At 44.8% G+C, this 23,283-nt stretch overlaps 1 long non-coding RNA gene across 7 annotated transcripts in view; it reads right to left on the bottom strand.

Moving 5' to 3' along the window:
• LOC140454081 (uncharacterized) overlaps positions 1–23,283 on the bottom strand; it is a 53,449-nt gene that overhangs the window by 27,230 nt on the left and 2,936 nt on the right. Inside the window, exons 3-8 of one of the 7 annotated variants that reach the window (XR_011952628.1) lie at positions 21,696–21,783; positions 17,861–17,965; positions 14,760–16,486; positions 12,866–12,971; positions 10,014–10,096; positions 438–544 (exon numbers count right to left, since the gene is read on the bottom strand). This is a non-coding gene — a long non-coding RNA (uncharacterized lncRNA). Of the gene's footprint in view, positions 1–437; positions 545–684; positions 1,313–10,013; positions 10,097–12,817; positions 12,972–14,759; positions 16,487–17,860; positions 17,966–21,695; positions 21,784–23,283 lie in introns of those variants that run through there. The other 6 variants (XR_011952626.1, XR_011952625.1, XR_011952627.1 and 3 more) reach the window with 6 other exon arrangements.

Raw genomic sequence — 23,283 nt, 5'->3', positions numbered from 1 at the left:
AGGCTCCTATTAACAAGCAACAATTTAAAATTCTCACCCTTGATGTAATTCCTGGCTGTGAACATCCCTGTCTCCCTGAACCACACAATCTGTGAGACCTCGACAACTCATTTTCTTTCAGACTCCCAACGATATGTTTAATCAATGCTTCACCTGTCTAGCTGTTTCTACCGTTGCCAAGGCAACACGGTATGGAATTCCCACCCTAACCCCCTCAGACCTGCTTTCCTCCTTTAAGGTATTCCTGAAAACCTGCTTATTTGGCAATTCTTTTGATCACCTGACCTAATATCTCCAGCTGTGGCCTTATGTCACAAGTTCTCAATCATATGTCTGTGGAATTATAAACATGATAAAAAAAAACAACTGTTGTTGATTTGCACACATTTTGTCAATTCTTCACTGTCGCTGAGTGAATAATCTATAACAGCTCTTACCCAAACACATTGTAGGAGCACCTTCACCACACGAACTGTAGCTGTACAAGGAAGTCAAACATCACCTTCTCCACAGGCAATCGGGCTTTAGCACTGATCACTGGTATCTGTGGACGGAGAAACACATAGTTGATATTTCAGGGAGTGCAAAATGCATTATCGGGAGGGAAAATGGTGCAGAATTTGGGATTTTTAAATTTGTGTTTTACTACGTGCACCAAGTTCTGTAAAACCTCTCATCCCATACCATGAAAATTTCCTCCTCTTCCTGGTCAATATGTTTTTCCTTCCCCCTGCCCTGCACCTTCACACATTTCCAATGCCTTGGTCACAACAACACTGTGCTGTCAGTGAAGTTTATCATGTGGTTGAGTATTGCCCCGCCCCTCATTCATTCTGATTGGTTGAAAGACCAACGAGCACCTCTAGCCACAGTTCCCCCACTCTTATTGGTCCTGCGCTGATATCAATAATCCGAAGCCCACTGTGGGCTGGAGCATGCTCAGTGCTTCCTGCTTTTACTGCTGTTCATCAGGTATGAGAGAGAGAGAGGGCTCATCCCTGTTTCTCCTGAGGTCAGACAATAACAACAACTACCTGCATTGTATGGAGCCTTTCACATTGACAAATCTCCTCAAATGCTTCACGAATGATGGAAACGTTGATTAAAGAGAACGATTTTTAGATACATCTTTAAGGCGGAGAGAGGGAGTTAGGGAGGATATTCCAAAGGTTCGTGTCCTCGGCAGCTCCAATCGTGGAGTGATATAGGTGGGGAACAGCTCACAATGGAGACAGCTAGTGGCTAACCATGAGTTGGATTAGTGGTGCTGGAAGAGCACAGCAGAACAGGCAGCATCCAACGAGCAGCGAACGTCGATTTCGCTGCTCGTTGGATGCTGCCTGAACTGCTGTGCTCTTCCAGCACCACTAATCCACTATTTGCTTTCCAGCATCTGCAGTCATTGTGTTTACTTCATTGATGCTAACCATAAGTTAACAACCTCATGTCGTAGCCCCCTACCCCACACACCAGTTCTCACAGTCTGCCATTACACACTACCTATAGTTAGCCACTAAAGGTCTCCATTAACAGCTAATCATCCTCCCCCAGACAGATTGTTATCCACTCCTTTACCCAACCGTTCTTCTCACTCTATCCCCACCTATCGTTTACTCCTTTTATCCTCCCCCCACACTAACTTCTGCACTAAAACTGACTTGTTTTCTCAGTAATATCTGTCCTGAGGAAGGGACACTGGGTCTGAAACTTTATCTGATTTCTCATCACAGATGCTGCCAGACCTGCTGAGCTTTTCCAGAACCTCCTGGTTGTTGTTTCTGATTTACATCTTCTGCAGTTCTTTTGGTTTTAATTTACCGGGAGTTTGTAATTCAGGTCCCACAGCCTCTGTCCCAGTCTCTGCTGTCTCTCCCAACCCCAAACAGTGACACGGCATCTGCACAGCTCATGGACAGGCGCTGTCTTGCTGGCCACACCCCTCATTCACTCCCATTGGCTGCAGGACCACACAACCTCTCCTATTGGTCTGGAGCTGTCGTTAATTAAGCTGGCGCCGATTGAGAGTGGTTGGTTCCTCCCTGTCTCTGCCCTGGGATGAGCTCCATCATTCACAGTGAATGGGGCTGTATCACAGAGCACAGGGGCTGGGGGCTATTCAGCCCATTGGGGCTGTACTCTCTCCCTCTGGAGATGCTGCAAGTCGGTCCCAAGTCCCCTCCCATGTGCCCACGGCCCCCCAAATCTTACCTTAAAAAGTAAAATTCCAAGTCTGTTTCAGAATACCTGCTGAATCTGTGTCGTTCAGACTGTTCCAGATGCTCAGAACTTACTGAGGAAAATAGTATTCACATTTTCACCTTGTATTATTTGCCAATTACTTGAAAGTAGTTACTAAAAATTGTGACAGTGCTAACAATTCCTCTCTCTCTCTGCAAATTCAAGACCTTGGAACCAAATCTGCACCAGGTCGAAATCACTGCTTCACCTTCTCAGCTCCAAGGATATTTATGTTTGCTTCAGCTAGCTCGCCACAAAATAGAGGAATGCATCTTAATTTATTAGGATCAAAGAAACAGACCTTCGGTCCAATTCGTCCATGCCAACGAGGAATCCTAAACGAATGGATTCCCATTTACCAGCTATTGGCCTGTATCCATCAAAACCCTTCCTATTCATGGACCCAATTGGAAGCCTTTTAAATGTTGTGATTTTTCAGCCTTCACGACTTCATCTGGTAACCCCTCCCATACACACACCACACTCAGCTTGAAAACGTTGCCTTTTAGATCCCTTTTAAATGTTTCCCCTCTCAACTTAAACCCAGGTGCTCTAGTTTTGGACCCACCTAACCTGAGGAAATAGGACTCCGGCTGCTCACCTTATTCACACCCCTCGTGATTTTATATATCTCCATGAAGTCACCTCTCAGTCTTTGACTCTCCAGAGAAAATAGCCCCAGCCTATTCAGCCTCTCCCTGTCGGCCAAATCCTCCAATCTTGGCAACGTTTTTGTAAATCTTGTCCAAACCTTTTCAAGTTTCACAACATCCTTCCCAGAACAGGAAAATTCAAACTGAAAACAGAATTCCAGAAGTGGCTTAACCAATGTCCTGTCCAGCCACAATATGACATCCCAGCTTCTGTATTCAATGCATTGACCAATAACGGAGAGCATTAATGGAGTCCCATTTGCCAGCGGTTCACCCTTATCCCTCTAAATCGTTCCTCTTCATGTACCCAATCAAATGCCTTTTAAATGCTGCTGTACTAGACTCCACCCCTTCCTCTGGCAGTTCACTCCATACTTGCAATGCCCTCAACATGAATAAGATGCCCCTTAGATCCCTTTTAAATCTTTTCCCTCTCACCTTAAGCCTGTACCCTCTAGTTCTGGACCCACCGAACTTGGGAAAAAGTCCCTGACTGCTCACCTTATCCATGCCCTTCATGATTTTATAAGATCACCGCTCAGACTCCAACTCTCCAGGGAAAATAGACAGCCTATTCAGCCTTGCCCAATAAGTTCAAACCGTCCAACCCTGGCAAAATCCTTGCAAATGTTTTCTGAACCCTATCAAGTTTCTCAACGTTATTCCGAGAACAGAGAGATTGGAACTGAAAACAGAATTCCAGAAGGGCCTCAATCAGTGCCCTGTCCAGCCACAATATGACGTTACAACAGCTGCATTCAATGCATTGACCAATAACGGGGAGCATACCAAATGCTGCATTCACTCCCTTACCTACCTGTGACTCTACGTTCAAGGAACTAGGAACCTGCACTCAAAGATCTCTTTGTTCAGCAATGTTCCCCAGGACTTTACCATTAAGTGTATAAGTCCTGCCCTGATTTGCCTTTCCAAAATACAACAGCTCACATTTATCTAAATTGAACTCCGTCTGCCATTCCTTGCTCCAATGGCTCATCTGATCAAGATCCTGTTGTATTCTGAACTAACCTTCTTTATTCTACACATCCAATTTTGGTGTCTTCTGTAAACCTACTGACCATACCTCATATATTCACATTCAAGTCATTTATTTAAGGGCCCAATATCCATCCTTGCAGCACATTGCTGCTCACAGGCCTCCAGTCCGCAAAGCAACCCTCCATCATCATCCTCTGTCTCCTACCTTCCAGGCAGTTTTGTAATGGCTTGCTCTCCCTGCATTCCATGTTATCTAACCCTGCGAACCAGTCTGCTTTGTGGAACCTTGTTGAATGTTCATATAAACAACATTCACTACCTGGCTTAATCAATTTTCTTTGTCACTTCAAAACACTCACTCAAGTTAGTGAGACCCAATTGTGCATGTACAAAGCCACATTGACTCTCCCTGATCATTCCTTACCTTTCCAAACACATGGATATCCTGTCCCTCAGAATCCCTTCCAACAACTTGCCTGCCACTGACTTCAGGCTCACTGTTCTCTTGTTCCATGGCATCTCCTTACCACGTTTTTAAAAATAATGGCACCTCACCTGTCGCTATCAATGATACAAATACCTCAGGAGAGGCCCAACAATCACTTCCCTAGATTTCCAGAAAGTTCCAGGATACACCTGATCAGGTTCCAGGGCTTTATCCACCTTGATGCGATTTAAGACATCCAGTACCACCACCTCTGTAACATGGACACTTTTCAAGTTACCAGTGTTTATTTCTCCAAACTCTCGAGCTTCATATACTTCACCAATAAAAATGACGTGAAATATTTGCATATCTTTTGCACCCCCTGTGGTTCCATAGACAGCCTTGTTCAAAACCATACCCTGAGCCCATCTGCCTGACCTGTCAGGTCTCTTGCACTGAAATAAATGCAGTGTAACTGGTCCATCGCACCTCATTCTGTGACTTGCTCTTGCCTGCCTTGACAGTCTGACCTGTGAACAGTACCAGCCTCAGACTCACCTCTTTTCTCACTATCCCTTTAGGATTACCCCGACTCCCTCACTGGTTTAATGCCTCCCGAGTGGCACTAGCAAATCTCCCTGCTCGTCAGGACCCCATGCTTTCACCTTCCTACGCCATTGGTACCAATGTACAATGACCTCCCACTGGTTATTTTCCCTTTTGAGAATATTCTGCTCCCTCAGAGACATCCTTGACACTGGCACCAGGGCGGCACCACCCCATTCTGATGTCTCACTGTCAGCTGCAGAAACGGCAGACTGTGCCCCTGACTAGAGAGTCCCCTCTCACCATCGATCGTGTGGAACTGGATATACTTCACATTATGTTAGAAGCCAGTCTCAGTACCAGTAACTTGGCTGTCAGTGCTACATTCCCCTGAAAGTGTATTACCACCTACATTTTCCAAAACCGTATACTTGTCTGAGATGGGGATAGCCACAGGAGACTCCTGCAGTACCAACCTACCCCTCCTAGCTTTCCTGGAGGTAACCCATCTACCTGACTGTATCTGCAGTATCCTGCATTCCTGAGACTGCCACCTATCACACCGCCCACCCCACCCCCGGCTCCTGTCAATTCTTCACTGCCTTTAATCACTCCTCCACCAATCCATACGTTCCAATAGGATTTGCAATCACACTTCCTGCAGACAATTATCAGGATCATTGAAACTCTCCCTAATCTCCCTCATCTGACAGGAACAGCACGCCACTCTACAACAGGCCATCTCTCCGCCTTAACAATCGACAGACCAAGACAAAGGCACAGTCTTACTGCTCGAAAAATACTGCCCGAGAATAACTTAATGCTTACGTTTTATATCTTAAACATTTAATCAAGAGACCCTAAGACATTAAAAAGAAATAGTCACCTGACTCACGATTGTAGATTTAATAAAATAAAACCGACTAAGATTGATATTTGAAGAGACTGAAACTCACTGAGCTGATCCCCGGCTCTGAGTACTTCCAAGGGTGAGGTCTCTCTGAGGGCAGCTGTGAAATGTCACTGTTTCTCTTCTCTGCCCACTCCATTTCCAGAGAGGTTTTTAACTTCACAACAAGTCAGCTCAGAGAGGTCACTGCTTGGTTTTATTCACTGGGGGTTGCCCTTGCTGCCCAGACCAGTATTTATTGGCCACCTTTACTTGTCTTGGAGAAAGTGGTGGTTAACCGCCTCCCTGAAATGCTGCAGTCCATGTACACCACAGTGATGTTTGGACAACAATCCCCCTCTGGCCCCACAACCCTCCCTGTCTCTGTAATCCCCCTCCAGCCTCACCACCCTCCCTGTCTCTGTAATCTCCCTCCGGCTTCAGAAATTACATGGCCGTGGCTTAAGGTTTTTATTTGGATTCATTTTTGTTTAATAACCCACCCCCCCCCCCCGAAAAATAAGTGAAATATTTCGCCCTCAAACAAATTTCTGTTGATTGACCTTTTGGAGAGGCTGACACATGGACGTTGCAGTATTTTATCTCACATTGTACACGTAGAATGATGGAACTTTATTTTAAACATTGCTAAAAAGGGAGGCAATGGCTTAATGGTATTCCTGCCAGATGAGTGATATGTACAGTGTTCCGAGGATTAGGGATAGAATCCCAACATGGCTGATGGCAGCATCGGAATTCAATACAATCTAGAATGAAAAGGCGAATGATGACCATGAAACTATTGTTGATTGTTAGTAACCCATCTGGTTTACTAATGTCCTGTAGGGAAGGAAACGGTCATTCTCACCTGGTCTGGCCTACATGTGACTCCAGACCCACAGCAATGTGGTTAACTCTCAACTGCCCTCAGGAAAAAAATACTTTAAAAACTGTTAAAAAAATACTCCGCAGGTATCACTTAAAAACTGGCTGTTCCCATTGGGACTGTGAATTTCTGAAAGGCCTGAACTAAAACTGAGTTTCAGCTTCACCTTCTCCCTGTCTCACCCCACTCTGTTTACACCCAACTCCAAAACACTCTCATTGAGCCAAGCAGCCCTCACAGTGCAGCCCTGTCATTTTCATTGTCTGCTCACACCTACACTGCCCTCAGCCTCCTGTACTGTTCCAATGCATCTCAATGGGAGCTCAGGGACAGCACCTCATCTTTCAATTCAGCCCTTTGTAACCCCAGAGTCAACATGGACCTCAGCAGTTTCGGAATGAACAGACAGTTGTCAGAAGCTGGAACATTCCACCTGAAAAGGTAATGGAATTTTAGTCCAAAAGGATTTTTAATGGGAAGTTTACAGGTAATTAAAAATATGAAGTTTACAGGTTAACATCATGAAGTGGGTGATTGGGTCTAAATCTGAGAGTTCTTACAAAGAGACGAGGTGTAATTTGGATAAATCTGTGCTCCCTCTCAGGCTTATATCTCCTTCCTCAGCTGTAGGGCCCAGAACACAGCAGATACCCAAAGGGTGACCCAATCATGAATTTGTACATCTTTCTTCTTCACAAAAATATTGGAGATATCTTCCCACAAACAGAGCAGAGAAACCTTTCTCCTTCCACAGTTAAATGCCAATAACATTCAGATCCTGCTGACCCCATTGACTGTAAAAACTTGCTTTTGAGATCCCAGCCCCAATTATTCTCATTTAATATCCTATGAAATGAATTCACAAAACAAAACTCAGTCAGTACAGGAAGAATATAAAGACACACTTTTTTCTTGGTATGTGCTTGATGTGTAAATGCCTCTTTTCAAGTTGCACGCCCCCCCCCACCACCCTAGGAAGGGGACATGCACATGCGCCTCACTATACCTTACCCCCAATAAAAATGGCGGCCATATCCCAGGACCTTTCACAGCCTGAGGGCCGCAGCCACTTTCCCATCTGCTGCAAACGGGGGATTAAGAGTTTCTAGTTCAGACTTTCAAACCGCACAGAGTGTAATTAAAACTTTCCAGTCGAAAGTGACTCATTATCTCCGTCTCCAAGGCCACTCTCCCCTTCCCTGTTTGTGTCTCCCACATTCACCGACGGCCGAGTTACGTGGCACTGCATCAGCAGAGTTACTGGTGACGTGTCATCCCACTGGCCACGCCCCTCATTCACTCCCATTGTTTGGATGACCAACTAGTTGCACTTGGTCCACCAGTCCCACCACCTTTTCCTATTGGTCCGAAGCTGCCATCAATCAGCTGGACCCCATTGTGAGGTCAGTGGTGGGATCCTCCCCCTGTCTGAATCAAACCCCGAAGGTGTATGGATGGTGTCAATCAGGAACAACAAGCAGAAGGTGCTGGGAAAGCTCAGCAGGTCTGGCAGCATCTGGGAACAAATCTGTCCAGTGGCCCTTCCTCAGATCCGATGGGAGCTGGGAAAATTAGAATTCTGACGCTGTGGAAACAGGCCATTTGGCCCAAAAGGTCCACAGCGTCCCTCCGAAGGGTATCCCACCCAGACCCATTCACCTACCCTATTACTGTATATTTCTCCTGACTAATGCAACTAACCTACACATCCCTGAGCATTATGGGAAATTTAGCTTGGCCAATTCAACTAACCTGCAGATCATAGGGGTTAAAGAGTAAATAATAGGCAGGGACATAACCCAAAGAGAGACTCGAACATTTGGAAAGACAAAGGAGTGGATTACCATCTGGCTTGGGGGGGGGGGGGGGGGGGGTGCATAGCTGTTAATGGAGGGGACAGGAACCTGTGTCTGGCAGCATCTCAGTGGAGGTGGCGGAAATGGCGACTGATGATCTACGTTCTGCTGCAAAAACAGACCCCGAGCTTCCAGCTGCCTGCCACTTTAACACACGAGCCTGTTCCCTGGCCAACATCTCTGTCTCATGCTTACTGCAGTGTTCCAGTGAGGCCAGAACATACCAAATGGCCCCATATTTCAAGGAGTGCAATTTCCCCTCCAATGTGGTCAATACCATCCACTATATCTCCTCCACTTCCTGCACCTCTGCCTTTGAAACCCACACCTCCAATTGCAACAAGGATAGAACACCCCCCCCCCCACCCCAAGTCCTTACCTTCCACCCAGATACAACACATCATCCTCTGCCATTTCCACCAGCAACAATCAGACCGCACCACCAGATTCTTAAGGGGTTTGACAGAATAAATACTGATGTGTCTGAGGGTAAATACTGAAAGGGGAGTCTGAAACCAGATTCTGAGCCAGTCACAGAATCAAGGGTTCTGCTTTGGATTCGTCAAGTTTAAAGGTAACACAGACATGGGTAAGGGTTTTTAGTAGCAATGGAGCTAGGGTGAAGAGGAGATAAGCAACGGTTTAGAGATTGGAATTCCTGGTGTTTGGGATTGTGTAGATGTCTAATAAGAAGGTCAGCTTCGCGTCAGATATAACAGCAACATTGTGAAGAGTCTAGTTCTGCTGCATAATTCCCAGTGAGAGGGAGAGGTTCAGCAGTTAGGAAAAGGAATTTGTAAGGCAATGGGTTTAACTGTGACAATGTTTCATTGGAGGAAATTGCACCTAATCAAGTAGTGGGAATGTGGTAAGTAATTTGATAACTGAGTAACAGTGGAGTAATGGAGAGGGATGATGGGGAGGGAGAGTTGGGCAACATCAGTGTACATGTTAAACCCAACATGGTGCTTTTGCACAATATCACCTCCTGACAGTATGTAGGCAAGATACAGGAGGGGCCAAGGATAGATCCATGAGGGACACCAAATGCATGGAATTCAGAAAGGAAAGGGAGTGTGGAGATGGAGCAGGATTTTCCAACAAACGTGAGGTCAAATATCAGTTTTTCACAGAATGGGAGAGAAGGACCATAACCAGAAAAGACAGAACAAGGAACAATGTCTGTGAATAGGTGAAGGGGACTGATGAGGTGGAGGAGAAAAGAGAGTTGGAAAGTCTATGGTTTAGTGAGATTAGGGTAAAGGGTCAAGAGGAGCTCTGATAAGGCTTGACAGGAGATGAGATTGGAGAAAAATGTAGGTTTGGACAAAAACCAGGAACACCACGTGAGGGGGGGGGGGAAGCAGCAGATCGGATTATCTCAGTCTTAGTGACAGAGAACCTCCATGTGCTCCAAACTCTTGTTGTTGGAGAGAAGGATGGAGGAGACAGGATGATGGACAGTGTTTCACAAAGAAACCAAACCTGGGTAAGTGATATTTAAAGTGAGTGAACAAACCTAATGTATTTAAATTTTATCCAAAATATTAAAACAAACGACTGAAGTCCTGGTTCGAATCCCATCTTGGCAGATGGTGGAATCTGAATTCAAGAAAAAATAACTGGAATTAGGAATCTCCTGATCTCCATGGAAACATTGTCAATGGCAGAAAAAACCCTCCCAACCTGACAGTGGCCCAGCCAGCTACTCACTGTATTAATCACTGCAAAGTCTTAACAAAGGAATGAAACTGGATGGACCACTCGTCATCTAAGAAGGCACTAGAAAATACAACCACAGAATCAGCCCTCTCAGTGGTGCAATGTCCTCCAGACTAACATCTGGAGTTTGGTGCCAAATTGTGCCGAGCTGTCTCACAGACCAATCAAGGAACAGCCCGACATACTCATACTCATGAAATCAACCCTTACAGACAATGACCAGACACCACCATCACCATGCCAAGAGATTGAGATTGTAGTGATGGAAAAACACAACAGGTCAGGCAACATCCGAGGAGAAGGAGAATCGATGTTTCGAGCCTAAGCCAGTTATCAGCCTGACCTGCTGTGCTTTTCCAGCACCAGACTCTTGACTCTGACCTCCAGCATCTGCAGTCTTCACTTTCTCCTGAAATCTCTGGATATGTCCTGCCCCACCAGCAGGACAGACCAGGCAGAGGTCATGGCACAAGACAGGGAGGATTTGCCCTTGGAGTACTCAGCATGGACTCCGGACACCAGGAAATCTCATGGCTCCTGCTGATTACCACGTACTGTCCTCCCTTGGCTGATGGATCAGTTCTTCTTCATGTTGAACAACATTTGAAGGAAGCACTGAGGAAGTAAAATGGTGTCAAACGTACTCTGGGTACAGGATTTCAATGTCCACTATCGAGACGAGCTCTGCAACAGAATTACTGACTGAGGTGGTCAGGTCCTAAAGGGTATAGCTGCTCAACTGAGTCTACAGCGGGTGGTGAGGGAACCAACAAGAGGGAAAAACAAGAGTGATCTCATTGTTATGAATTGACCAGCTGCAGATCCATCTGTCCATGACAGTATCAGCACGAGCGACCATCACACATTCCTTTTGGAAACACAAGTCTTAGCTTAAGGTTGAGAAAAACCTCCATCGCGTTGAGTGGCACTATCACCGTTCTAAATGGGACAGACTCTGAAGAGATGTAGGATCTCAAACTCGGTATCTCTGAGGCACTGTGGGACATCAACAGCAGCAGAACTGTACTCCAGCACAATCTGTAATCTCATGGGTTTGCAAATCCCGCTCTCACCCATCACAATGGACAGGAAAGGAGGGCATGCCATGAGCAGCACCAGGCAGACTTAAAAATGAAGTGCCAACCTGGTGAATCTACCAAACAGGACCATCTGCATTTCAAACAGCATCAGCAGCAAGCAACAGAGCTAAGTGATCCTACATCCAGTGGAACCGATCGGAGCTCTGCAGTTCTGCCACACCCAGTTGTGAACGGTGATGGACAATTAAACAACTCACTGAAGGAAGCATCACAGATATCCCCACCCTGACTGATGGAGGGGCCTCACACACCCATGCACCAGATAAGACAACAGCATTTGCAGCAATCTGCATCCAGAAGTGCAAAGTGGGATGATCCATCTCAGCCTTCTCCAGTGGTTTCTAACATCACAGATGTGAGTTTAAGCCAGTTCGGTTGAGTTTGAATAACATCAAGAAATGGTTAAGTCGTGCAAAGGCTATGGGCCCTGCAAATATTCTGGCAATAACACTGATGGTTTGTGCTCCTGAACTTGCCACCCACCAAGCCAAGTACCGCTCCAGCACTGGCATCGACCAACAATGTGGAACATTGCCCAGGGATGTTCAACACAAAAACACAGGGCAATACAACCCAGCCAATTTCCATCTATCAGTCCACACTCGACCAGCAGTAAAGTGATGGAAAATGTTATCAACAGGGCTATCAAGCAGCAGCTGCTCAGCAACAGCCAGCTGAGTGACACTCATTTTAGGCTCCACCAGGGCCACCCAGCTCCTGATTGTGTTACCGCCCTGATTCACAACCTGACAACCAGCTGAATCTCAGAGGTGAGGTGAGGGTGACAGCCCAGTCCCACTCTAAGGCCACTAAGCTGATTCCACCCTTGTCTCAGCTCATATACTCTCATCCACCTTGTGTTATCTCCAGACTTCATTATCCAAACATACTCCTGGCCAGCTTCCCACATTCAACCTCCCTGTAATCTCAAGAAAAACTAAATCTCTATTGCCCAAGTACTCCCTTGTACCAGAACTTGTTGATCCATCAAAAGGCTGCTATTCATAATCAAGAACATAGAGCTACAGCGATGTATAGCTTGGAAACAGACCCTTCAATCCAACCCGTCCATGCCGACCAGATATTCCAACCCAATCTAGTCTCACCTGCCAGCATCCGGCCCACATCCCTCAATTTAAAATTCTCACCCTTGATTTAATTCCTGGTTGTGATCATCCCTAGCTCACTGCGTCACACACCCTTTGAGACCTCGACAACCCATTCTGTTCGAGACTCCCAATGATCTGTTAATTCATTACTTCACCAGTGTGGCTGCTTTCACAGTTGCCAAAGCAACACGTTCTGAAATTCACAGCCAAAACCTCTCAGGTCTGCTTTCCTCCTTTAAGACATTTCTCAAAACCTGCTTATTTGACAACGCTTTTGGTCACCTGACCTAATATCACCATCTCTGGCCTGATGTTTAAAATTCGAAATAATATTTTTGTGGAATTATAAGCATGACAATAAAAATATGAACTGTTGTTGATTTGGACATTACCTTCAGATCTTTACTGTTGCTGAATGAATACTCTGTAATGTCTCTTACCCAACCACATTGTGGGAGCACCTTCACCACACAAACTGCAGCTGTACAAGAAAGTCAAACATCACCCTCTCCCAGGCAACAGGGCTTTGGCATTTATCACTAGTATCTGTGGAAGGAGAAACACAGTTGATGTTTCAAGGAGTGCAAAATGGATTACAGGGAATGAAAATGGTGCAGAATGAGATAGTCAGAAATGGAAGGAAGATACACTTGCTTATTGGAAAAAGGAATTCTCGACCATTAAAGATTTTCCGGAAAATATTGATAAGCAGCACATGGTCAGGGGCTGGGCGGCAGTGAAAAATTAACTTACAAAAATGTCTGTAACAATAATAGTAAAAAACCAAACAGACCAAAAATACACCCATTGTTCAAGATTGAGGAAGCTAGATATTGACAAAGTGGTCATGAGGGAACCCAGAGATGAAGCAGAGCAGTATAAGCTGTTATGATCCCACAGTCATAGAGATGTATAGCACCGACACAGACCCTTCGGTCTAACTCATCCTTGCCAAACAGGTATCCGAACCTAGTCTATTCCCATTTGCCAGCACTTGGCCTATATCCCTGTAAACGCTTCCTAAACATATCATATGTCTAGTTAGATGCCTTTAACATGTTTTAATTGTACTAGCCTCCATCACTTCCTCTGGCAGCTCATTCCACCCACTGCATGAAAGAGTTGTCCTTTAGGCCCCTTTGAAATTTTCTCCGTTCACCCTAAAGCAATGCCCTCTAATTCTGGACACCACCACTCCAGGGAAAACACCTTGTTCATTTACTCTATTCATGCCCCTCATGATTGTATAAATCTCTATAACATCACTGCTCAGCCTATGGCACTCCAGGGAAAACAGCCCCAGCCTTTTATGCCTCACCCTGTAGCTCAAATCCTCCAACCCTAACAACTTCCTTGTAAGTCTTTTATGAAACCTTTCAAGTTTCACAGCACCCTTCTGATAGGAGGTAGGCCAGAATTGCACACAATATTCCAAAAGTGACCTAACGAATGTCCTGTATAGTAACATGACCTCCCACATCCTATACTCAATGCTCGAATCAATAAAGGAAAATATACTAAACACCTTCTTCAGCATCCTATCCTTGACTTGCAAGGACTATGAACCTTCAGTCCAAGGTCTCTTTGTTCCGCAAACATCTCCAGGGCCTTGTCATTCAGTGTATAAGTCCTGCCCTGATTTGGTTTTCCAAAATGCAGCACCTCACATTTATCTAAATTATACCCCATCTGACCAATATCTCATTGTAATCTGAGGTAACGTTCTTGATTATCCACAACACCTCCAATTTTGTATGACCTGCAAACTCATTTACGATACCAAATCATTTAAATGAATGACGAAACAAATCCAGAAATAAACATCCATTTCTCTGAGATTGAATGTGCTCTGTGTAAATCCTGCCCAATGACTCTGTACCAGAGAAAGGCTGCACATGCGCCTGGCTGCACCTTGCCCCCTAAAAAACTGGTGGCTCCGCATGTTTCCAGTGAATTCTTGCCCCAAATAAAGATGGTGGCGCGCACCCATGCCTGCAGCCACACAGAGGCAATTCCCCGTTTACTGAAAACACAAGACTGTGATGTTCAAATTTGTGTTTTCCGATGTGCACATTTTGTTTGTAAAACCTCTCCGCTCATACAGAATCTCTCTCACCTCCTGCGGTTCCACAGACAGCCTTGATTTGCGGTTACCTATTATCTGCCTGGTTACTCATTTGTCCTTAGTGTATTTGTACAATCACCTTTGATTCTCCTTAAACCTATTTCCTAAAGCTATCTCATGTCCCCTTTTTGCCCTCCTGGTTTACCTCGAGTATACTCCTACTGCCCCTATACTCCTCTAGGGATTTACACAAACACAGCTGTCTTTACCTGCCATACGCCTGCTTCATTTTCTTGACCAGGCTCTCAATTTCTTTCAACAGGCGGCATTCTGTACACCTACCAGCCTTGGCCTTAACAGGAACATACTGTCTGTGTACTCTCATTGTCGCAGGCCTATGGAGGCAATGGCAGATGAGGATACAGAAGCAATCATTCCCAGTAAAGAGGTAATGTTGGGAAAGATAACAGCCTAAAGGTAGATGGGTATCCAGGCTCTGATGGATTGCATCCCAGGGAATAAAGGAGATGGGGGGGGGCGGAGAATAACAAATAGACTCGTGAAAATTCACTAAAAGTTGGTGGATTCTGGAATGGTTTTGACAGACTGGAAGCTGCAAATGTGGTGCCACTATTTTTCAAAAGGACCCGTTAGCTTAACATCTGTAGTGGAGAAAATGCTTGAACCTCTCAAGGAAGTAGTGGTGAGATATCTGGGTAGAAATTGTCTCATTGAGCAGACACAGCATGGATTCAGGAAAGACAGGTCATGTAGAACACATTTACTGGAATTATTTGAGGATACGACGAGTGCGTTGGACAAGGTGGACTCGGTGGATGTGGTGTACCTGGATTTCCAGAAGGTATCCGATAAGTTGCCACACAAAAAGCTGCTGAATAAGGTAAAGATGCACAGCATTATTGGTAATGTATTATCATAGATACAGGATCGGTTAACCAGCAAAAAATAAAGAATGGGGATAAATGGGTGTTTGGATTAGTGTTGGCACTACAACTGTTTGCAATTTACACAAATGTTTTGGAGTTGAGGACCAAGTGTCCGGTGTCAGAGTTCACATTTGATACAAAGATGAGGTAGAGCAATGTCTGCAGAGGCCACTGTCAGTCTGCACAGGGATACAGATAGGTTAAGTGAATGATCTGGCAGATGGAGTTCAATGTTGGGAAATGTGAGGTCATCCATTTTGGTCGTACGAACAGAAAACTGGATGATGAAATGGTGAAATCTTGCAGCATTCTGCTGTGCAGAGAGAGCTGGGTGGCCTTGTGCATGAATCTCAGGAAGTTGGTTTGCAGGTGCAGCAGGTAATTATGGCAGTGAAGGGAATATTGTCCTTCATTGCTAGAGGTATGGTTATGTTGCAGCTGTACAGGATGCTGGTGAGGCCACACCTGGAGTACTGTGTCCAGGTTTGGTCCCCTTACATTAGCAAGGATGCACTGGCACAGGAGGTTCACTAGTTTGAGTTGGGAGTTGAGAGGGTTGGTGTATGTGGAGAGATTGAGAAAACTGGTTCTATAGTCATTGTAATTTAGAGGAATGGGAGGTTGGATAGGAAAAAATAAAATTATGAAGAGAGTAGATAAGATAGAAGCAGGGAGGCTATTTCCACTGGGGTCGGTTCAAACTACAGAGCATTACCTCAAAATAAGGGGGAGCAGATTTAGGACTGAGTTCAGGAGGAGCTTCTTCAGCTAAAGGGTTGTGAATCTGTGGAATTCCCTGCCGAGTGCAGCATTTGACGTTATCAACTTGAATGCTTTTAAGGCAAAATGTAGATTTGTGAACAGGAAAGGAATTAAGGGTTATGGTGAGAGAGCAGGAATGTGGAGCTGAGGCCATGAAAAGCTCAGCCCTGATCTTATTGAATGGTAGAGCAGGCTTGAGGGGCCAGATGAACGTTCTTGCCTTGTGCCATCAAAATTGGCCTTTGTCCAATTCAGAACCTTAACTTTTCGATCTGGTCTATTATTTTCTGTAAATATTTTAAAAATAGAATTATCAGAGAATCCCAACAGTGTGGAAACAGGTCATTCAGCCCATCACATTGATACTGACCCTGAAAGCCTCTTAACCTGCCCCTGTAACATTGCATTTCCCAGAGCCTGCACATCCCTGAACATTACGGGCAATTCAGCCTGGATAATCCACCCAACCTGCACATCTTTGGACTGTGGGAGGAAACCAGAGGGCCCAGACGAAATCCATGCAGAAAACCCCAATAAGGTGATCATCCCATTCTCATTTCCCAGTTCCACCTAAATAACTTCACTGACCATACTCCCAGGAATATCCTCCCTAAGCAAAAACATAATGCTATTTCGAATCAAAAATGCCACTCCCCCTCCTCTCTTGTCCCCCTTCCTATCCTTGCTATAGCATCTATACCTTGGAACATTAAGCTGCCAGGCCTATCCATCCCTGAGTGATGCCTCTGTAATTGCTATAATATCCCAGTGCCATGTTCAAAACCACACCCTGAGCTCATCTGCTTTCCCTGTCAGGCATCTTCTATTGAAGTAAATGCAGTGCAACTGCTCAGTCCGTCTTCATTCTGTTCCTTGCCCTTGCCTGCATTGACTATTTGACTTCTGAACTGTACCAGCCTCAGACATACCTCTATTCTCACTACCTTCTTGGGTTTATACCCACTCCCTCACTGGTTTAATGCCTCCCGAGTATCACCAGCCAGTCTCCCTGCCTAGATATTAGACACCTTCCAATTGAGGTACAATCCATCCTTCTTATGCAGGTCAACTCTACTCCAGAGGAGATCATAATGATCCAAAAAACGTGAATCCTTTTCCCCTGCACCAGCTCCTTAGCCACCGATCCAGCACCACCTCCTCCTCTGTAATATGGACATTTTTCAAGATGACACCATTTATTTCCCCACATTCTATATCTCCCATGTACTTCTTCACAGTAAACACTAATGCAAAATACTTGTTTCCTATCTCACCCATCGCCTGCAGCTCCACACAATGGCTGCCTTGCTGATCTTTGAGGGTCTCTATTTTCTCCCTAGTTAGCCTTTTTTTTTCCATGTATTTACAAAAGCCCTTCGGATTATCCTTAACCCTATTTGCCAAAGCTATCTCACGGCCCTTTTTTGACTCCTGATTTCTCTTTTAATTATACTCCTACTGCCTTTATACTCAAAAAATTTTTTTGATTGGAATAAATGCAAAATATAACATCTTGACAAAACAAACGAGGGCAGGACTTACACTCAATAAAAGTAGAGCCTTGAGTAGTGATATGGGAACAAAGCGACCGAGGGCTTCAGGTCTTTGAAATTTGTGTTACATGTAGACAGGGTGGTTAAGAAAGTGCTTAGCACACTTACCTTCATTGTTCAGACCTTTGAGTCCAGGAGTTGGGACGTTATGTTGAGGATGTACAGGGCGTTGGGGAGGCCTCTTCTGGAATACTCTGTCCAGTTCTGGTTGTGCTGTTATAGGAAGGATATCATTAAATTGGAGCAGGTTCAGAAGAGATTTACCAGGATGTTGCCATGAATGGAGGGATTGTGTTCTAAGGAGAGGCTGGATAGGCTGGGAATTTTTTTCACTGGCGTGCACGAGGTTGAGGGGTCACCTTATTACAGGTTTACAAAATCAGAAAGTGTTTTGCTGGGGGGGGAGGGGGGGGGATTCAAAACTGTGCTGCATTCATTTTGAGAAGAAATTAGAAAGATTTCAGAAAAGACATTAGGGTTTTTAAAAAAATTATACATGTGAAATGAACTTCCAGAGGAAGTGGTAGCTGTGAATACAATTACAATATTTAAAAGACATTCAGATAAGTACATAAATAGGAAATATTTGGATGGATGTGCACCAAGCGGAGGCAGGTACAATTAGTTCAGTTTGGAATTATGGTTGGCATGGACTGGTTGGACCACAGGGCCTGTTTCCTTGCTGTATAACATTATGACTCTAATCCTCACTAACTCTAAATTCCTCCATCCTCACAACTCTCCCGATCACTGTCACTTCATCCAGCCTCACAACTCTTCCTGATTTATATAATTCCTCACCAGCCACAGAAAGCTCCCTATCTCATGTCCTCCAGTTTCTCAGATCTCTGTGATATGTGCCTTTCTTTAGTTCCAGCCTTGAGGATGCCCTCATTCACTCCAATTGGTTGGAGGACAAACTGGTACAACCTGGTCCTCCAGTACTGCCCTCTGCCCCCTATTGGCCTGCGCTGATATCAATCATTCGGGGCCCATTGTGAGGTGAGTGGTGGGATCCTCCCTCTCTCTGCCCTGGGATGAGCTTCAACATTCACAGTCAATGGGGGCAGTATCACAGAGCACAGGGGCTGGGGCTATTCAGCCCATTTGGGATGTACCCTCTTCCTCTGGAGATGCTGCAAATCTGTCCCAATTCCCTTCCCCTTTGCCCATAGCCCCCCAAATCTTCCCTTAAAAAGTAAAATTCTAAATCTGATTATGAATAACTGCTGAGTCTGTGTCCAGCTGCCATTCAGACTGTTCCAGATACTCAGAACTTACTGAATAAAATAATGTTCACATATTCACATTATTTGCCAATTACCTGAAAACAGTTACTAAAATTGTGACATTGTTAACAATTCCCCTCACTCTGCAGATTAGATATCCTAGAAACAAATTTGCACCTGGTCAAAATCACTGCTTAACCTTCTCAGCTCCAAGGACAATTATCTGTGCTTCTTCTAGCTCTCCACAAAAGAGGAACACATCTTATTTTCATTTATTAGTGTCATAGAGATGTACAGCACAGAAACAGACCTTTGGTCCAATTTGTCCATGACAACGAGGAATCCTCAACAAACGGAGTCCCATGTGCCAGCTATTGGTCCGTATCATTGGAAACTCTTCCTATTCACGTACCCAATCGGATGCCTTTCAAATGTTGTAATTGTATCAGCCTCCACTACTTCATCCGGCAGCTCATTCCACACATACACCACACACAGCTTGAAAACTTTGCCCCTTAGATCCATTTTAAGTCCTTGCCCTCTCAACTTTAGTCCATGTGATCTTGTTTTGAACCCAACTAACTGGGGGGAAATGACCCTGGCTGTTCACCTTATCCATGCCCTTCATGACTTTATCGATCTCCATGAAGTCACCTCTCAGTCTTTGCCTCTCCAGGGAAATTAACCCTGGCCTATTCACCCTCTCCCTGTAGCCCAAATCCTCCAACCCGAGCAAAGTCTTTGAAAATCTTGTCTGAACTCTTTCAAGATTCACAACATCCTTTCCAGAACAGGGAATTTCGAACTTAAAACATAATTCCTGAAATGGCTTAATCAATGTCCTGTCCAACCAGAATTTGACGTCCCAGCTTCTGAACTCAATGCATTGACCAATAAATATAAGCATAACAAACACCACCTTCACTAGTCTGCCTACCTTCGACTCTACTTTCAAGGAACAATGAACCTGCACTCCATGGTCTCTATGTTCAGCAACATTCCCAAGGACTTTACCATTAAGTGTACAAGTCCTGCTCTGATTTGCCTTTCCAAATTCCAACAGCTTACATTTGTCTAAATTGAACCCAGTCTGCCATTCCTCACTCCAATGGCCCATCTGGTCAAGATACTGTTGCATTCTGAACTAACCTGCTTCATTGTCCACTACACCTCCAATTTTGGTGTCTTCTGTAAACCCACTGATCATATCTCATACATTCACATCCAAGTCATTTATTTAAGGACCTAATACCCATTCCTGCAGGACAATGCTGCTCACAGGCCTCCAGTCCGCAAAGCAAGCCTCCATCACCACCCTCTGCCTCCTACCTTCAAGCCAGTTTTGTATCCAAATGGCTAGTTCTCCCAACATTCCATGTTATCTAACCTTGCTAACGAGTCTGCTATGTGGAACATCGTTCAGTGTCCATATAGACAACGTCCACAGTCTGCCTTCATTAATCATCTTTGTCACATCTTCAAAAAAACTCAATTAAGTTAGAGAGAGAGAATTTCCCACACACAAAGCCATGTTGACTATCCCTAATCAATCCTCGTCTTTCCAAATACATGTAAATCCTGTCCCTCAGAATCCCTTCCAACAACTTACCTACCACTGACGTTAGGTTGACTGTTCTCTTGTTCCCTGGCCTTTCCTTCCCACCTTTTTAAAATAATGGCACCCATCTTCCAGCACCTCACCTGTCACAAACAATGATATAAATACCTTAGGGAGGGGCACTGCCAACACCTTCCTAGCTTTCCACAAATTTCTGGAATACACCTGATCAGGTCCCAGGGATTTATCCACCTTGCTACTGTTTAAGACATCCAGTACTTCCTCCTCTGTAACATAGACACTTTTCAAGTTATCACTATTTATTTCTCCAAACTCTCTAGAATAGAATAGCATAGTATTTCTCCCACATCCTGTTGTTCCATAAATGGCCTTGTTGATCTTTAAGGGGTCCTATTCTCTGTCTGGTTATTATTTTATGCTTAAAGTATTTGTAGAATCTCTTTGGATTCTCCTTAAACTATGTCCTGGAGATATTTCAAGTCCCCTTTTTGCTCTCCTGATTACCCTCGAGTACATTCCTGTAAAAACGTGATCCTGTACTCCCAATTCCTCCGCCTCTGCCATATCTGCTCCCAAAAGAAGCAATTCCACTCCAGGACATCCCAGAAAGGTTTCCTCTTTCAAGGACCGCATTTCCCTCCCACTTGATCAACAATGCACTCCAACGCATATCCTCCACTTCTTGTACCTCCGCCTTCCCCCCACCCCTCCAACCACAATAAGAATATAATCCCCCGGTCCTCACCTGCCACCCACTAATCTCCATTAACCTCTGCTATGTCTGCTACCTACAGTCAGACCCCACCACCAGGGATATATCTCCCTCCCCAGCCCTTTCTATCTTCTGCAGAGACCATGGGATCTTTGGTGCTGATGTGCTGCCCCACGGATACTTCAGTCACTCGCCCTACCAAATGGCCTAGTGAGATTATCATTAGATGGATAATCCAGACACCCAGGTAACGTTCTGGGGCCCAGGGTTTGGATCCCGTCACGGCACACAGCGGAATGAGAATTCAATAAAAATTTGGAATTAAGAATCTATTAAAGACCATGAATCCATTGTTGATTATTGCGAAAAAAAAACTCATCAGATTCGCTAATATCCTTCAGGGAAGGAATCTGCCATCCTTACCTGGTCTGGCCTACATGTGACTCCAGACCCACAGCAATGAAGTTGACTCTTTACTGCCCCTTTGGGCCCAGCCAGTGACACCCTCATCCTGTGAATGAATAACAAAGAAGGTCAAGTCTTGTACACAACCATACTGTTCTTACAGATAAGTGATCTCTCAGTAAATTTGCTTCTCAACTCCCTGCTGACTATTGGGGAAGTGGGGGGGAGGCGGTCAATAGTACCATCCCAATAAGGAGATCTTCCCTTTCTTATTTCTCAGTTCCACCTGTATAACCTGCCTGGATGTACTCCCAGGAATACCCTCTTGAAGCCCAGCTGTAATGTTATCCCTAATCAAAAATACCTCTTCCCCTGCTCTGTTGCCCCCTTTCTATCTTTGCTATAGCATCTATACACTGGAACATTAAGGTGCTGGTCCTATCCATCATTAAGTTATGCCTCTGTAATTGCTATAATATCCCAGTGCGATGTTCAAAACCATACCCTGAGCTCCTCTGCCCCCTGCATTGAAACATATGCAGTGTAACTGCTCATTCTGTTCCTTGCCCTTGTCTGCCTTGACTGTTTGACGTCTGAACTGTACAAGCATCAGACTTAGCTCTTCGCTCACTCTCTCTCTGGGTTTACCCACATTCCTTCACTGGTTTAATGCCTCCTTAATAGCACTAGCAATTGTTCCCTTCCAGTGCCAGTACAATCCATCCTTCTGATGGAGGTCAATTCTACCCCACAAGAGATTCCAATGATCCGATAATGTGAACTCTTCTATTCCCATGTCATTGATACCAATAAACAACAGCCTCCCCTCAAAATGGTTATTCTCCCCTTTAAGAATATTCTGCTCCCTCTCTGAGACATCCTTATACAAAAATTACACATTCGAATAATAAACCATACACTCATCAGGTCATCATAAAAGGATTACAGGACACATTGAAGGTTTGGGGAGACCTTTTGAGAGAATGCGACGATTCAAAGGAGAATTTTTAAGCAGCAAATGGGATTGATCTGGAACACAATACTCACACACACAATGCGAATATCCAGATCCTGATATACTGAGTAATTCAATCAGAGTTTAGCAGAATATTTACTGAGATTACCATCTGAATGTCCACCTGTAATATTCTGTAATACAAGTTTATAAAATCTGTCACTATCAGTTCAAGTTAGAAGCTCACAACATCCCCTCCTTATGGCCCAGGATTACTGTACATATTACCCTTGAGGACATCAGCAGTCAACTCAGAGGGAAATCTGTGGGTTTCTAGGAGATTCCAACTTGAGATCTCATGTGACTGAACACAGCTGTTCTTTGACACATTGGAGAAAATGATCCAAGCGTCAGTGAGTTATGGGGAACAAGAATGACTTTCTTTTCTTTCATTCCGTGCTGCCGCTCTGCCTCATCAATAAGACACGGGTGTGAAAGGCTAATGCCTAACGATGGGCACGTTGTCTCCATCCTGACCAATGGGTAGGAAGATCCTCCCAATCACTCCAAAGCGTATCCCTAAAAAGATAGCAACTCTGTCTGCTTCCCACTGCCCAGTGCTCCCAGTAAATGTTTGGAAGAATGGGAAGG

This window comes from Chiloscyllium punctatum, chromosome 28 (assembly GCF_047496795.1).
Source record: "Chiloscyllium punctatum isolate Juve2018m chromosome 28, sChiPun1.3, whole genome shotgun sequence".
In the NCBI taxonomy this organism is placed as follows: domain Eukaryota; kingdom Metazoa; phylum Chordata; class Chondrichthyes; order Orectolobiformes; family Hemiscylliidae; genus Chiloscyllium; species Chiloscyllium punctatum.
Note: the sequence above shows the minus strand (reverse complement) of the source record. Positions and strands in the feature narration are given on the sequence as shown.